Source organism: Notothenia coriiceps, unplaced genomic scaffold (genome assembly GCF_000735185.1).
Source record: "Notothenia coriiceps isolate Sejong01 unplaced genomic scaffold, NC01 NC01_scaffold00005935, whole genome shotgun sequence".
Classification (NCBI taxonomy): Eukaryota; Metazoa; Chordata; class Actinopteri; order Perciformes; family Nototheniidae; genus Notothenia; species Notothenia coriiceps.
Window position 1 is genome coordinate 265041 of NW_011338636.1, and position 6000 is coordinate 271040.

Here is a 6000-nt window from a genome sequence, read left to right on the forward strand (position 1 = left end):
ACACGTTATCAAATACAACGTTTATTGCATGAAAAACCGAACATATAGTTTGGCAGATACAAAAAATAAATAGGCATTTACTGTGCAGCCTCTCACTGTGGTTTGGTTACTAAAGCACACGTCCTAAAGATCCTTGACCTCCTGAATGAAGAGGTGCAGGCTCAGTGTGTGTGTGTGTGTGTGTGTGTAGATGTGTGTGTTGCTTATTGAGACAAGGGTGTGTGTGTGCCAGAGGTCATCTCGAGAGTTGTAAGCCCAGACTATGTCCATCACTCTTCTCTGGATCTCTGCCATCTATTGCTCATTATCATCATGATTATTATGAGTTCTACACGCTGCTTCCTTTTAAATAATGTCTGCCTTGATGGGCTAAAACATTTCAAACAACATTTGAGCCAGGGTTATTATAGTCAGCATATCATTGACTGATTTGCTGGTCTTCTTGCTCTGTGTTAGCAATGCTCACCTACATAAAAGGAAAACAAAACAACCTAGAACACATGCCCTTTAAACCATTTGGGTAAACTGTTTAATTATTGGCAATCCCTTTGTCTTTTACAATTATATTGCATGCTTCTTTCTTCAGGGCAATGAAAGCTAACAGTTTAACGACAGTGTCTGTAAAAGATGTCTGTGTAAGCGCTCTGCAGCACTAGATGGAAAACTAGACATATACAGTACCTCTGCACAATCAATCTTATAGTAATTTTCCAAGCCTGTGTGACAACTAATGGCATGGAGAAAAGCTCTGTACTTTGTGTATTCGTTTTTGCATTATTGTGCAAGTGAGTGCATCAAATTAAAAGCACTGCTGAGTTGGTGATATGCAAGACAATTTGTATTATTGTCTTGCGCTGTTTTTGTTTCTTATTGTTCGCATAGACTTCTATATAAACTAAATAAGAGGTCAGCATGACTAATAGGGGGGCTGGTGAGCTATGTGGAGTAATACTTCTCTTTGTAAGTGGCCTGTTTGGATGAACTGTCACTGTTGTACAAAGATGTGTATGTTTGAACAGCGGATAATAATTAATACAGCGATGCTGTCGTGTAGCGGCAGGGCTGCAATTTCACAACTCTGATGACTAAACACCGGTGGGAAGGGGAGCAGTGAGGGGAGCCCGGAACAATATTTTACTCATTTGGATCTGCTCATTGGTACAGCCGTTGCACCCAGTGAATCTGTCAGACAGCACCATTTCCCCAAGAACAGCTGCTATTTATCTGATTTTCTCATTAGAGTTGACTCATGACTTCATTGTACTGGCTTTGGCAGAGGTGATGCAGCCTCTAGGTATCGCTCTTTAAGACGGCCAAGAGATGCTCTCCTTGATGTTACTGGATTTAGAAATATGTAACACCTGGTGATGTTTTTTTTTTCAGATTTTCGGTCATCCGTTAAAATGACGTTGAACAAGATTTCTATCTGATTCAACACCTATTAACCAGATGTTAATAATCTTTATGTGACATTCAGGTTATTTCTCTTTTTATTTTGCAACAAAGGTGAGAGAAAAGACTTTAATCTCAAGAGTCAAACATGTGTACAAGAAGAGTATGTAAGAACAGCCCCCACACTTAGCGATGTTTTAATCCTTGGAGGTGAAGGACTTAGGAAATCTTGCTAATTTCACAGATGGTTTAAAATAGATTAGTGTGGAGTAGCAGCTCCCGAGAAGGGCTGACCCACCAGGCTCCCTGTGCAGCTGCCAGAACCCTGCACCTCATGCTCAGGAGTGCCTTCCAAAAGTCCTGCAAGGTTAAACTCAAACTTAAGCATCCTGAAATGCCATCCTTGTTGTCAGCTTTATTGCATCTTCAATTCATTTCTGCATTTTGATAAAATATTGAATTTAAGGGCATTTCGTTTTCTGATCAGAAATCTTTGCATTGACTTTTAATGTTGTCTTGTTTCACAGTTAAGTCTATGTTTAATTGATCAGTCTTTTTTTTTCTTACCTTGAAATGTATGTATGGGCTTGGAAAATATAACTTCCTGTTCTTGGCTAAAAAAACACTTTGGGGCACAAAGGATGTTGATGGGTCCACTGGGCCAGGGAGACTATTCTTACTGGTTACTTTGTCTTCTTTGTCATTAGACATTTTGTACAATGCATCCAAGAGCTGTTTTGTTGTAATGGAATAAAGGAGTGAATCAGACTCTGCATGGTATTTCGAATAGGCCAAGCCTGCTGCTCGAGCTGGGCTGTGTCCGAGGAGGCCTGACACAACTCTGGCCTGGCTGAAAAGGCCCAGCTTGGAGTTAATGTGGAAAGACAATGGCTCAGGGAGAAAAACTCGACATGGTTTTGTTGGACTTGTCATTCTTTGGTGCATAGCTGTGAGAAAAGCCTAGGAACCATCTGAAGGTTTTTTTTGTTTTGGTTTTTTGACCCATATCTGGGACAGCTTTCACAAAGAGGGTTGAAACAATGGAGAGGCGCTTTCAGAAGGACAGGCCGCGACTCCGGCCAAACCATCTTGGACCTGCTTCACTGAAATGGTTTGTCACCAAAAGGCTGACATCCCAGCAGTGCTATTGGTGTATTTTAACAAAAGAACAAAAATAATGACGACTAATCCCATCCAAGAATTAGAAATATGTTAGAATAAAATGTAACACCAAGTAAATCGAGTGACTGGGTGTTAACAAAAAACACAACAACCACTACCTTTACATTCAATGTGTGACCTCTCAAAATGTTCGGTTTCTGAATTATTAAAAGAAAACAACATGAATGTTATGGATATGTTGTCAAAGAGAATTGCATATTTCCTTGCTGAACTGAGATGATACTGAAGATATATTTATGTTTATGTAAATCAATCTGGTTCTCTGAGCACAGTTGTTAGGAACACTGGGTTGCTAAATGAACTTTTGAAAATCCACCCGGGACAATATTTCAGAAAATGTAATTTTGCATACTGTTTCACATCACTGCATCTCCTCAGTGCATTTGTCTCCAAAAACGTTTGACTGCATTTCTGTGGGGGAAGAATAAATGCGTAATGTTTTTTTAAAAGCATCTCTGCGTCTGCTCCCTGAGCTTTTTGAAGAATTTAACAAATAAAGGTTTCTTTCTTGGAATATATGTTATTCTCTGAAAGCTATCACTCAGCTCTCTCATGCATATGTGAATTACACACCTTTATGAATATGTAAATGTTGCGAGAATGCCTCATTAATTAGTAATTCATGCATTTTTCACAAGCCCAATACTCTGCAAGTGTAGTCAGATGAATTATCAGTCAGAAGTTAAAAAAGGCATTCATCATCACGTTTTCAGAGGTTTTGAGCTACATCTGTAATTTGTGTAATTCAATGAATATGATTCACATAGCTTTTTATGGCGGTATCGTTGCAGCTGTCTCATGATGTGATCTATGGATTACTACTTGGAATCTGAAAGTGCACTTATAATGTTAACAGGCACATTTATCCATGTAGATGTTTGCTTACATTATTCTAGTCTGGTTGAAATATTAAAATGCAAGCATCTCAAATTATTTTTCTCAGTATGTTCCATTTGATTCGTTTTATTACTGGTTTTTGTCATTTCAAAATAGATCTGAAGAAAAATGATGAGATGTCAAAAGAGCATCTCATGCAACACAAACTGTAGCCAAGGGGAAGTCAATCAAGACGCCTTATAGAAGCATCTTGTCCGTGTGCATAGATTATGCATATCCTTCTCCAGTGACATTTTTCAGTACGAGATTCTTGAAGTATGTCAAATGAAGACAGCAAAATGCTCAAAATATTGGTCTCAATACAATTTCTAGACAATCTCAGGATTTAAGAAAGTTTGGGCATGTTTTGCCTACTTGACAATATTGCAACTCATCCAGGGGACATGGTATTGTTTTTTTTTATTAAATATTTTTGTAGGGATGAATATCGAAATAGCAGTTTTTCTATAATTCAGAAAATCTTATTGATGAAATTTAGAAAAATATGGTAACTATTGAACAGCATCAATAGTTCCTTGGTCACAGGCAGATCTCATAGACAACTAAAATAAAACTTCACATAATGTACAGATAATTAATCAGTTTTCCTGAAGATGTTGTGTACATTCTTTAGGAAATGTAGATTACCCTAACCAGAGAAAACATGATCCATGACTATACGCCAAACACACTCCATGAACCAAATTCCTCTTTTAGATGTTTGTGTCCACCGAGATGTGAGCATTTTCAATCTTGAATTTCGCTTGGACTAAATACACTTCCTGTATATGGCAATAGTGTCTTGGGGTTTCCTGGACATGTGGCTTTTAAATGAGCCCTCCTTTAAAATCATCGGCATGTTGAGAAGTGTTGCTTACCCACCGAGAGTCAGTGCAAATACAGTATATCAGCGTGAACTGTCCAGTGCACATTGCTGGACTATGAATTTAACATGAAGGCGTAAAGGCAGAAGCACTCGGGGGTTGCTTTTCCTGTCGGAGGTTCAAGTCTGCTACCTTACGTATGCAGTCACTTTGTTCCTGCCTCTCTATTGGTACGCAGACATATTTATGTAAATGGGTGGGGGGTGGGGGCCTTTGTTGTACATATGAGTGTACTCTGAGGAAAGGGTGCCGGGGGACTTTCAAGTAGTAAAAATGTGATGGAAGGGGGGGTTAAAAGAAACAAACAAACGTGTCATCATAATAATGTATACCACTTTACAATTCAAAAGTGCAACATTAAATCATTCATCTGGATTATTTTAATAAAACTGTATTGGTTTTGAATAATGGGTTATGGGGTGTGGGGGGGGGGGCTGATTTAGTGCTTTTGCTCTCAATCAAGTCGTTCTCTCAGGTGGGACAGAGCGAATCACCTAAGGAGAAGTGGATCAAGTACTAAAAGAGCCAATGGCTTTTTTCACTCACAGCTATTTGTTACAAATTTGTGATAGAATAAAGAAATAGTAAGGCTATTTGAATTAGCAATCTAAACATAACTTTTCAAGTGATACATAATGATGTTTACAAATTCACATAAAAACCCACACATAGGTAAACAATGTATCGTCATATTTGGAAAGACGATTTAACATAATTGTGGGGGTGTAACAAAAGATAATAGGACAAGTTGTGTAACAGATTTGCTCTCTCCAAATGATAGGTAAAGCAATCACTTTGTAATGAGCAATGAATAATCATGGATATATAATATATAACTACTTGACTGAGTAATGAGTCCAACAACGGCAGGTAGCAGAAGGCGCCCGGATTTGCACATGCCTTTTGGCGTTTCCACACTGTTGCTGTTGTCGATGGTCAGTCAAGCTCTTAATACAGTTTCCTGCATCTCAATGTGATTTCAATTATGATTTCATGGATGAATTATCTACAGAACTCAAGTATGTTATATAAGATGTGGGTGAGTATACAAATGACTTAATGTCCAGAATCTAAGCTGTTGCAAGAACCCTAACCTTCACACCTCCATGACAGCACTGCCATACGCCTACAAAAGGGCCACTTAATATTCACAATCCAGAAGGCTATTAGAAAAACAAGACAGGAGGTACCCCACTGTTAATATGAAAATCTGCAATTTAGGATTTCATCAGAGGAAAGTTCAAATTTGGCATGCATTGACAAAAGCCGAGTGAAATGAGACTGGATCTCCAAGGAAAGGTGTCTGCTGATTGCTTGTGTTTGGAATCCAAAAACTAAGAGGACAGAGGGAGATTAATAACGCAATGCACAAATCTAAGGTTGGATGAGACCGGTTAATTCCTCCTGTTGCTCAATGCTTTTACAGGCAATTCTTTAACACTTGCTCCCCTCTGATGGTGACATTTCTTGTCTCTGCAGACATGGTGGTGGTGATGAAAAACCAACATAAGATTAAAACATGGTGTCTGAGGGATTCGACATTGTCTCGCCTGCACATTTTACATGTTACAAATTATATTACACCAAGCTTGTCAGGCATTTGGGTTCTGATAATTACTATGCAATCATATAGATGCAAGAGATATTAAATATTCATTTACACATT